This window comes from Gadus morhua, chromosome 14 (assembly GCF_902167405.1).
Source record: "Gadus morhua chromosome 14, gadMor3.0, whole genome shotgun sequence".
Lineage (NCBI taxonomy): Eukaryota > Metazoa > Chordata > Actinopteri > Gadiformes > Gadidae > Gadus > Gadus morhua.
Window position 1 is genome coordinate 24128983 of NC_044061.1, and position 11641 is coordinate 24140623.

At 41.5% G+C, this 11641-nt stretch overlaps 2 pseudogenes across 6 annotated transcripts; one reads left to right on the forward strand and one right to left on the reverse strand.

Moving 5' to 3' along the window:
- On the reverse strand, positions 1-3217 carry LOC115558409 (UDP-glucuronosyltransferase 2A1 pseudogene; annotated as a pseudogene). Of its 2 annotated transcripts, none has more exons than XR_003979328.1 (3): positions 3100-3217; positions 2727-2806; positions 1-2427 (listed from the first exon to the last, which is right to left on the reverse strand). The product of XR_003979328.1 is annotated as a UDP-glucuronosyltransferase 2A1 pseudogene, transcript variant X2 (transcript). The 2 variants fall into 2 exon arrangements; XR_003979327.1 differs by having other exon boundaries at positions 1-2374; positions 3100-3212.
- A 1107-nt stretch (positions 3218-4324) lies between these two features.
- Positions 4325-8600, forward strand: LOC115558407 (UDP-glucuronosyltransferase 2A1 pseudogene; annotated as a pseudogene). Of its 4 annotated transcripts, none has more exons than XR_003979323.1 (4): positions 4325-4456; positions 5824-5970; positions 6244-6331; positions 6706-8600. The product of XR_003979323.1 is annotated as a UDP-glucuronosyltransferase 2A1 pseudogene, transcript variant X1 (transcript). The 4 variants fall into 4 exon arrangements; XR_003979324.1 differs by having other exon boundaries at positions 4327-4452; XR_003979326.1 differs by having other exon boundaries at positions 4355-4615.
- Positions 8601-11641: the final 3041 nt, after the last annotated feature.

An 11641-nucleotide genomic window follows, 5' to 3' on the forward strand; every position in this document is an offset into this window, starting at 1 on the left:
GTAAAGTTTTATCTAGTATTAGATAAAATAAATTATTTATTCAATGTATTGCTCAGTGATTTTGTACAGTACATGTATCTATATATATATTTATGAATTTAAAGACAACGGTATACCTGATTCAACCGTGATATTTAATTTAAGCCAGAATTCAGAAAGTGTATTTATTCATGAATATGATGGCCAGATGATAATGGCATTCAGATGTTACTAATATACAATTATTGCCCAGCTCTATCATACCTTTGTTTCTATAACAGCATAATATATGATTGATTACATAACAGTACATGAGAACAATTCATAATCACTTTCATTATGAAATATGATCAACTGTTTGAAGAATAGCTGGAATTACCTGGGTTCTGCTAAGAGTTGTGCTCCAAACATAGACCCAGACCTGAGTAGACACAGCATAGACACAGAGTGGTCGGAGCACTAATGTAAATGTAAATGGACTGCATTTATATTGTGCTTTTCTAACCATTGGCCACTCAAAGCGCTTTACAATATTGCCTCACATTCACCATCACGAGGCGACAGCCATCTTGTCGGGGGCTTTATAATTCAACAACTCTTACCTTAATACTTTTAGATATGCCCAAAGAAATGTTAATATGTAAGCCACATCAAGGTGATAACCGTGTCCTAAAACGATTAACTTTATCTGCATGATAAGCACCTTTACGGGTTTACACAAGATTTAAATAATTTAAAAAAAAACAGAAACATACACAAATGTGCCAAATAACAATAGTTTTAATACTTATATGCAAATATATATAAAGATATTATTAGTCCCGTTTGCGTTTTATTCTGCGACAGACACAGGAGCACAGTGTCTTGACTAACACAACAAAGGTCAGGATCATAATCAGCAGCGGTCCTAATAAGAGAAGGATCACATCTACAGAGTAGTAGGAGTACCAAGGCATGTTGTAGGACTCTGACCTCAGGTGACCAGCACCCTTGTTTCGTATAACATACTCTATCCAGAAGATGGCGTAGTCTAAAGGCTTCATTGGCAGGTCCCTACTGAGTCTAGAGAGTCGCTCCATGGTCGTCCTGTATGAGGGCTCATGGAGGAGTTCCTCGATACCTTGTCGGAAGCTCTCCCTGTCAATAGTGAATATATTTAGGATTTTGCTGCCTCCTCTGAATTTAATTTTGAAGAGATTGTCGTGTTGGTCAAAGATCAGTGGGAGTCCGAGGATGGGCACTCCGTGGTAGATGGCCTCTTGTACTCCGTTTGTTCCTCCGTGCGCCACAAACAGTTTGGTTTTTTCGTGTCCTAAAAGGTCATTCTGTGGCATCCAATCGAGAAGTAATGTGTTGTTGCCTAAGGATGCTGGCCGTTCACCTTTATGTCTCCAGATGACTTTCTGAGGTAGTTTTGCAAAAGCGGCGGCGATCTCCTCTGATATTTCCTGGGGCAGGCTTGTGACAAACGTCCCCAGAGACATAATGATGACTCCGTGCTCTCCTGAACTCTGGACAAAGTCCTCCAGGTGTGGAGGCAGAGGCTGAGCAGGTTTACATTGAAACCCTCCCATGTACTTAATATTAGGCATGGTGGGCCGAGGGAACTCAAACACAAAATCTATTCTCATGAGCCACAGATCAGCTCTTTGAAACAGGCTCATAAAGGAATCTTGGCTGAAGTATTTTTGCATCAGCCCCTCATAGTGTGGAACAATATATCGGGAAAAATGAAATTGTTGGAAGCAGTAAAAACATGTATTCAAAACTCTTTCGCTGAAGCTCATCTTATCGGATAGCTCTAGCCCTGGCACTGGAACGTAAGAAAGAGGAGACGGGGCGATCGAAAAATGGCCTTCACCGTGAGTCGTCCATCTCACGTTAAAAGCTAAAGGCAGATCTAAGTGGCGGGCAAGCATGACACCAGTTAGTATCATTGGGTCTGTCAGAACCATGTTGAATTTTGCATCCTTTAGAGACTGCATCAACTGCTTGTCCTCAAACATACGCTCAACCAATTTGGCGCCCTTTGAGTGCATCACAGAGGCTGCCTCCATATCCTCCATCTCCAGTTTGAAACGTGCCCAGGGAGACCTTCCGTTCCTCTGGATCTCCAGAAGCTTTGCAATATACTCAGTGATGAAGCCCTCATCAAAGCCACTCTCAGATTTGACGGTAATAGCAGTATAGAAGGGGGAGTGTTCCTTGATATACCAGCTGTCTGTTGTTCGCACCACTGAGATAGTGTGGCCCCTTGAATGAAGCTCTTCAACAATGATTTTCATGTTCACCCAGTGACTCCCATCGACTGGGACAACCAGCACATTTCCTGTCCTCACGATGGCTGGACAGAAGAGAAGGAGGGATATCCAAACAGAGAGCATTTTCGTTGAACCTTTTGCCGAGGGGGGGAATTAACTATTCAGATTATTTTCCTTGATACTATGCCTATAGACACAGAAAATAACATATTGGCAAAATAAATGTATGTAGAAATATGAAAAACACAAACAAAGAGTAAATTGGTAACATACATACACCACATAACATGTTATAATCATCGGTTAACTTTTTTTTAATCATTTAACTAAACGTCAACCTTAAATGTAATTTCTGCTACTTGAAAGGCTAGACACTAGACATCACATTTTGTCATTTATAATGCGCTAGCCTATGTCTTGGTTTACATCAGTTATTTGAAATCTTTCATTCAGTTGAGCGTTAGGTAACGTAGAGCGCACTCTTACCTTAGCAGAACCACTGCAGTCTCCTCCGATGTGGGCCTTGATGTGGTGCGCTTCAAGACACCGCTTCAACCTGACCTGAACTTTAACATAAATTGAACACTGTAAAACATTTACCTGATAAGAGTATTATAGGATTGTGTAACATGAATGTACCAATGTACACCAAGCATCAGTGACCAAGCCTACGTGGAGAAGGCTAAAAGCTCATGAGACTAATAAATGCAATAAACAGACAAATTGAAGCCACAAAATAATTTATTATTCAATATTTTGCTTGATAAGGCCATGGTAAATTTAACTTCTGGGTTGGACTGAAAAACCCAGGTGCTCTCCAAGCACTACAGAAACAGTGTTTATCTAACGTGAAGCTCACCTTTGCTCCCCTAGTATGCTGGCCCCAATGTCGGTCGATAAAGCAGTCTGTCTGTCCAGCTTGCTAAACATATAAATGCCTATGGAGACTCAGACTGACCAGGTTGCGTGGTCGTTGTGATTACTTGACAATTATTATTCTGTGAAACTGAAACAAAGAAATACAAAAATGCCTCAAGTACGTTTTTTTTTTATAAAAAATCTTTAGAAGGGTAAGAAGTTGTCTCTTAAAATTGTAGGAATATAAGTCCTCTAAAAAACACAATAACTGTGTGTTCTTGTGGCTGACACGCATCACCATGCATGCACTTGCACACCATGCACACCATGCAGCTTGATTAGTTATTATTTGTTTGTTCCATTATAAGATAAGAGGAAAGATTATCATCAGGGCTGCCCTTTTCATTATAAATAAATTACATTTTAACACAAAAGGTATTTACCTAATTGTATATATTTATTCAAACTAAATGTATGACCACAATAATCGTGTGGCAGTTAAAAGTAGTGAGACAATCAAAATGTTTGGTGTAAGGGCCAATCCCTGTTACCCTCACTCCCACAGTGAGTAAAAGCCTTGAGAAGCTTGTTACGGCTCACTATAGACCCTTACCAATTTGCCTACTAATTTGGCAAAAAAGATCCACGGCCGACACCGTAACCACAACCCTCCACACCGCCCTGTCCCCTGGGAGAAGAGGAAGCTGTTCGTTAAATACATTTCACCATTCAACACCAAAGTCCCCTCAAGGCCCGACCTTAGGGACCGACGAATCAACCCCAGCCTGTGCCGCTGGATCCTAGATTTCCTAACGGGTCAACGCCAGGAGCCCAACAGGAGCCCCTCAGGGCTGTGTACTGAGCCCCCTCCAACCTGGTGATTGAGCTTGTTTGTTTGACAAACAAGCTCAGGAGAAACATCTCGCAGTCAACATTTTTACCTTGTTCAGAATCTTTTCACATATATTCTTTGTCGGAAGAAACAAATTATCTTTTAAATCGCATAAATATTTTTCTAAAGAAAGAACCATTAACTCAACAGATAGCATATGTCCAGATTTATCTATTAAATGATTGTATAACCAAGGCTGTTCATTAAAAAATATTCAGTTAAACAGCACATCCTATTGGCACACAGTGGTAATGCACCTTTAAAGATATTACATTATTCGGATAAACACCACCACCTATTGGCACACTGTGGTAATGCACCTATACTACATTTTTCAGTTAAACACCTACTGGCAAGCATTGGTAACGCACGTTTAAATCGGGGTTGGGTTTCGTTATTCCCCGTGACCTAACAGAAGAAAACATTAATCGTTGTGCTGCACAACGCAAACTCTGAGTCCTTGTACGTAAGTTACTCTATGTTACTTTAGCGATAGTTCTAGTCGAGGGGTTTGGGCATTATTCCTCCATAACACCAGGGCTAGAGCCTGATAACTCATAACAGTTGAACTTCAAGCCCAACTCAGCATCTTGCCAGCCTTCTGTAAGCTGAAATCACCCTCAAAGTATGTAAATGTTGATGTTACTCTGGGCATGCTCACATCCAGAATATCCAAGGACGCGATGATCCTGCTCACACGCATGGGCAATAGGATTGATGGAACTAAATTAGTGAATAACGTTATCTAAAGATCGGGGCTCACCAAGCTTCATGCGTGCAGTAGGCTATTTATTTATGCAGTTTGGGGAAGATCAACTAATCCGTAACGTAAGTAGTCTTTCTCTCGGACCGGACTAAAGTCACGATGAGAAAGCTTCGGGAATATATTTACCAATATAACGTAACATCTGCATTTCATTATCCTACTGGTTAACTAATCAGGTTTGAGGCATATTTCTGATGGCATTTGTGCTTCCAGGAACACAAAAAAGTAGTGCGAGTTTAAAGTCTTATTTTGGGACGGATTCGCCCCTAAATGAAGCAGTCATAGACCTATCCCCGTATAACCTAACAAGTGGTATATGCGATATAATCTACTCCTGGGTGTGGGACATTGTGTTTGGATGACCCCCACACCTAGTCATGGATTGGCCCTTACTAACAACAAACCTTTTGATTGTCGTGCATTTGCAGATTGGGAATTTGTTCATGCATTTTTGGTTTAACTGCCACATGATTATTGTGGTCATACATTTAGTTAGAAAAAAATAGGTACAATTAAGTATATACCTTTCTGTTAATATTTAATTTATTTAGAGTGGTAAGTGTAGCCCTGATTATAATCTTTCCTTCCATCTTATAACAAACCATGTCTGCATGCATGGCGATGCGTGTCAGCCATATGAACACACAGCTATTGTGTTTTTTTTGAAGGACTTACATTCCTAAAATTGTAGCGACAACTTCTCGCTCCAAACAGAAAGCAGTGCTGACATTTTGACCCCACTACAGATGTGCTCCTTCTCCAAATCGACACGGTTAGACTGGAAATGGAAATCATACCCGCCTTGTTTTACCCCAAGTTCCAATGGAAAAGTGCCAATGTTATATAATGTAGGCAGTTGATGTTATCTACCCCTCTGTCTCAGCCCCCTAGTGGCAAGGAGGCCCTTGGCATGTGCCAAGAAGTAGTTAGAGCAAATTGTAGGTCTGTAACATGAGTTTAACATGGACTTTTGTGTTTAATGTAATAATAACCTATTGTGTAACCCTTCTAAAGATTTTTTTATAAAAATAACTTACTTGAGGCACTTTTGTATTTCTGTGTTTCAGTTTCATCAAATAATAAATGTCAAGTAATCTCAACGACCATGCAACCTGTTCAGTCTGAGTCTCCATGGACATTTATATGTTTAGCAAGCTTGACAGACAGACTGCTTTATCGACGGACATTGGGGCCAGCATACTAGGGGAGCAAAGGTGAGCTTCACGTTAGATAAACACTGTTAAGTGCTTGGAGAGCACCTGGGTTTTTCAGCCCAACCCAGAAGTTAAATTTACCATGGCCTCATCAAGCAAAATATTAAATAATAAATTATTTTGTGGCTTCAATTTGTCTGTTTATTGCATTTATTTTTCTCATGATCTTTTAGCCTCCGCCACATAGGCTTGGTCACTGATGCTTGGTACATGAATGTTACACAATCCTACAATACACGTATCAGGCAAATGTTTAACAGTGTGCAATTTAAGTTAAAGTTCAGGTCAGGTTGGAGAGGTCTGTCTTGTTGCGCACCACATCAAGGCCCACATCGGAGGAGACTGCAGTGGTTCTGCTAAGGTAAGAGTGCGCTCTACGTTACCTTACGCTCAACTGAATGAAAGATTTCAAATAAAAGACGTAAACCAAGACAAAGGCATTATCAATTATCAACAACAGGATGTCATGTCTAGCGTCTAGCCTTTCAAGTAGCATGAATGACATTTATGTTTGACATTTAGTTAAATGAAAAAGAAAAAGTTAACCGATGATTATAACATGTTATGTGGTGTATGTATGTTACGAATTTACCCATTATTTGTGTTTTTCACATTTCTACTTACATTTATTTTGGGCATGTGTTATTTTCTGTATATGTAGGCATAGTATCAAGGAAAATTATTTGAATTGTTAATTCCCCCCCCCCCCCCCCCCCCCCCCCCCCCCGACAACAGGTTCAACGAAAATGCTCTCTGTTTGGATATCCCTCCTTCTCTTCTGTCCAGCCATCGTGAGGACAGGAAATGTGCTGGTTGTCCCAGTCGAGGGGAGTCACTGGGTGAACATGAAAATCATTGTTGAAGAGCTTCATTCAAGGGGCCACACTATCTCAGTGGTGCAAACAATAGACAGCTGGTATATCAAGGAACACTCCCCCTTCTATACTGCTATTACCGTCAAATCTGAGAGTGGCTTTGATGAGGGCTTCATCACTGAGTTAATTGCGAAGCTTCTGGAGATCCAGAGGAACGGAAGGTCTCCCTGGGCACGTTTCAAGCTGGAGATGGAGCAAATGGAGGCAGCCTCTGTGATGCACATAAAGGGCGCCCAATTGGTTGAGCATATGTTTGAGGACAAGCAGTTGATGCAGTCTCTAAAGGATGCCAAATTCGACATGGTTCTGACAGATCCCGTCATACTAGCTGGTGTCATGCTTGCCCGCCACTTAGATCTGCCTTTAGTTTTCAATGTGAGATGGACGACTCACGGCGAAGGCCATTTTTCAATCGCTCCTTCTCCTCTTTCTTACGTTCCAGTGCCAGGGCTAGAGCTATCCGATAAGATGAGCTTCAGCGAAAGAGTTTTGAATGTATGTGTTTACTGCTTCACAAAATTTCATTTATCCCAGTATGTCGTTCCACACTATGAGGGGCTGATGCAAAAATACTTCAGCCAAGATTCCTTTATGAGCCTGTTTCAAAGAGCTGATCTGTGGCTCATGAGAATAGATTTTGTGTTTGAGTTCCCTCGGCCCACCATGCCTAACATTAAGTACATGGGAGGGTTTCAATGTAAACCTGCTCAGCCTCTGCCTCCACACCTGGAGGACTTTGTCCAGAGTTCAGGAGAGCACGGAGTCATCGTCATGTCTCTGGGGACGCTCATCGCAAGTCTTCCCCAAGAAATATCAGAGGAAATTGCCGCCGCTTTTGCAAAACTACCTCAGAAAGTCATCTGGAGACATAAAGGTGAACGGCCAGCATCCTTAGGCAACAACACATTACTTGTCGGTTGGATGCCACAGAATGACCTTTTAGGACACGAAAAAACAAAACTGTTTGTGGCGCACGGAGGAACAAACGGAGTACAAGAGGCCATCTACCACGGAGTGCCCATCCTCGGACTCCCACTGATCTTTGACCAACACGACAATCTCTTCAAAATTAAATTCAGAGGAGGCAGCAAAATCCTAAATATATTCACTATTGACAGGGAGAGCTTCCGACAAGGTATCGAGGAACTCCTCAATGAGCCCTCATACAGGACCAACATGGAGCAACTCTCTAGACTCAGTAGGGACCTGCCAATGAAGCCTTTAGACTACGCCATCTTCTGGATAGAGTATGTTATACGAAACAAGGGTGCTGGTCACCTGAGGTCAGAGTCCTACAACATGCCTTGGTACTCCTACTACTCTGTAGATGTGATCCTTCTCTTATTAGGACTGCTGCTGATTATGATCCTGACCTTTGTTGTGTTAGTCAAGAACCTGTGCTCCTGTGTCTGTCGCAGAATAAAACGCAAACGGGACTAATAATATCTTTATATATATTTGCATATAAGTATTAAATCTATTTTCATTCTGAACATTTGTGTAAGATATATAGTAAATCTTGTGTAAACCCATAAAGGCGCTAATCATGCAGATAAAGTTAATCATTTTAGGTCAAGGTTATCACCTTGATGTGGCTTACATATTAACATTTTGTTTCTTTTGTTCCTCGTGCTGTCATTGTGGTTTTTTGGTCCTGCGTGTTCTATGTGGTTACCTGTGTTCCCTTGCTCCTTGCTCCTTGCTCCTTGCCTTAGCCTTTTGGCGGAAATAAAGTACAGTTTTCCCTAAACCGTCTGCATCTGGGTCCTACCTGCCTGCCTGCACCCACAACCCTAACACCTCCAATGTCCAGACCTAATATGCACAATAAGGTGGTCTGTGCTCGAATGCACGTAGATCTAATTAAGGGCTAGGGAAATCACCCCAACAGCCCCTGCTGGTGATGCATTGCATTTGAATGCTTTATGAAAGAGTGAAATGGACAGGAAGTTATGGAGACAGAGGGGAGGACATGCAACAAAAACCGGGGTATCTTCGATCAGGACTGAGCCTCAATGATATGCTCCGTACACCGTGAGCCACCGGGGCGCCTTTCGATAGATCCTTTAAATGAGAGGCTGTTGCTCCAAACACAGTGTAGAGGGTCTAGGTTTGGATCACAACACTTAACCCTTAGTATGACACCTCAGGTCATCTTTTACTGTTCTTGAAACAGTTGTTCACATTTCATGATGAAAGTGATTATGATTTGTTGTCATGTACTCTTTTGTAATCAATCATATACCATACTGTTATGGAAACAAAGGTATGATAGAGCTGTGCCAAAATGTTATACTAGTAACATCATAATCATCTGGCCAACATATTCATGAATAAAAATACATTTGCTGAATTCTGACTGACAGTCAGAATTATATATATATATATATATACACATGTGCTGTACAAAATCACTGAACAATACATTAAATAAATAATTTCTTTATTACAAAATCAAATGTCAGTACTTTTTAAGTCACATTTTCTTGCTACAAACCACAATCAATGACAGTTTCTACATAATGCATGAACAATATTTTATGTAAAAATACTGCAGTAGGCATTATCATATATATTTGAATCCTAGTTGGTATATACATAATAAACCTGACAGAATGAGAATCATTGGATGATTCAGTCAGGAGTCTTCTTCCATGTAGCAGACCGAGAGCGCCCCTGAATTATTAAAAGTGATATTTTACTTTGACAACACATTTTCACTATACAGCCTGCGACACTCCAAAATGTATGAAGTGGCAAACACATTTCAACACTAGCTGCCTCGGGGATCCCTATACATTAAAGCATTAGTCCATCCGCCAGCTATTCGTATACAAAGGCAAAAAACTCTTATTCTGGCGACAGAATATCCTGTTTCCCTGTATCCAATTTCCCTTGTTCAAGTTTTTTTAAAACGTATATTACATGGTTTTACCGAAGGTACAAAAAAGGGGCTGGCATTTAGTTTCTTTAGAACAATAAAATATGTGCACTTAACAATGCACTTAATATAATATAAGTGAACAACCACGTCAGAAAAAAGTTGTAGTTAGAAAGGACTGTATTGCAGTTTTAGTCCAACAACAAATGGTGCATTAAAGAATTCCCACACATAATAGTAAACAAACACAATAAGGCACTAAGACACGAAAGAAACAATGAAATAACTATTCGCAAATGTACACAAGGCACTGATTGACAAAACAATGGAGACCAACGGTGAAGTCTATTCCTGGTGCTCTGTAAGTGTTCATTCCAGCCAGGTTTAGCTCTCGCCCCCATGAGAACTGGCTGGTCCGGCCGACCACACGGCTCTCAGGGAGTCCTGGTCCGCAGTGAGCTCATCCTAAGTACTGTAAGCTCAGCTACGTCTGCCTCCTGCATCTCCAGGTCCTGTTCACAGCTCTCTCTCGCCACATAAACGATGAGTCCCACACAGATGAATATCAGAAGGATTATGCCTATCACCTAGGGAGGAGGAGGAGAGTGAGTCACAGTGCATGGTGATAGGTGATGCAACTATTACATGGTGTTACGATTTGCTATTCAGCCATTTAGAAACATTTAGAAACTTTAATCCAAAGGAACTCCCAGTGAATTCCAATGCAGGTCGTTAAGGAGTATGTGAGTCCTGCTCAAGAATGACTTCAGGTAGACCGCAGAGACTGAGGAATCGAAGCCAGAACCTTCCTAAGAGGACACTACACTACACTGGACACGATATAAGGCTATGCAATGTTATTTATATGATCATTATTGTAAAGGTTCATTCATTTTCATTATGGATGATTTAGTCCAGTGCATTCATTCAAGTCAAGCTTTATACAGCGCATGTCATACATAGGATAACACAGTTTGCTAAACATAAAGTAACAATACAATCAACAGACATGTGTAAGGGCCGATTATAAGTATGCATAACAACTGTTGTTGGTAAAGACCTAACATTATCCAAAACACACACAGAGTTAGAACTGAAGTATAAATAGCAGTAAAAAGCAATGTTTTTTAACCTGCTTTTCAAAGGGTTCAGCGTAGGGGCCTCTCTCCGGCTCTTAGTGCACACAGTGTGTCCCTGAACCCTGTGAATGCATGTGATCAACGCAGCATTCACTCACCTGAGAGAAAACAAACAAGTTCTGGGAGCGCAGCATCAGCTCTTGAAGAGGGATGTCCCCGTCGCTCAGTGGCTCGCACCACTTCTGAGGCGCTGCCTTGTCCACGATCACAAACCTTCCCTCCCAGTATGTCATCGCACAGGCAAAGTATTGGCCGTCCAAGAACAGCAGAATCAGCCAAACGACAGCGGGGACAAAGCTGGAGAAGGAGATGGTGTTCCTGCACCACGTATCGCACCGGCACCCCTGGATGATCAGCATCAAGGTGAAGGCCATGACGGCGGGGATGATGAAGAAGGCAGACGAAAACACTCCGTTCCACGTAGGATCGCAAGGACACTCAAACTCCAGCTCCACCAGCTTTTCCAGTCCCATGAGGATAAAGCCAAAAGCTACGTTTGACACCAGTGGACTGTTGCTTAGCTCATTCTTCAGCCTGGTAAGCCATTGTTGTCTGCCTTCCATAATAAAAGGACCGGAAAATAAATAGAGTAGTTGTAAAAAACCCAAAAGAGGATCCACCGTTGAGAACACATTGGCAACAGTTAAGTGATGCGTAATTAACACATCCAGGGCTAAGTTTTCCCCCCCAGGCAAAATGCCACACATCCATTCTCATTGGCTTTGAACAAAGAAGGGCGTGCCATCCGTGCAGGCGTTCTAGCATGTGATTGGTTG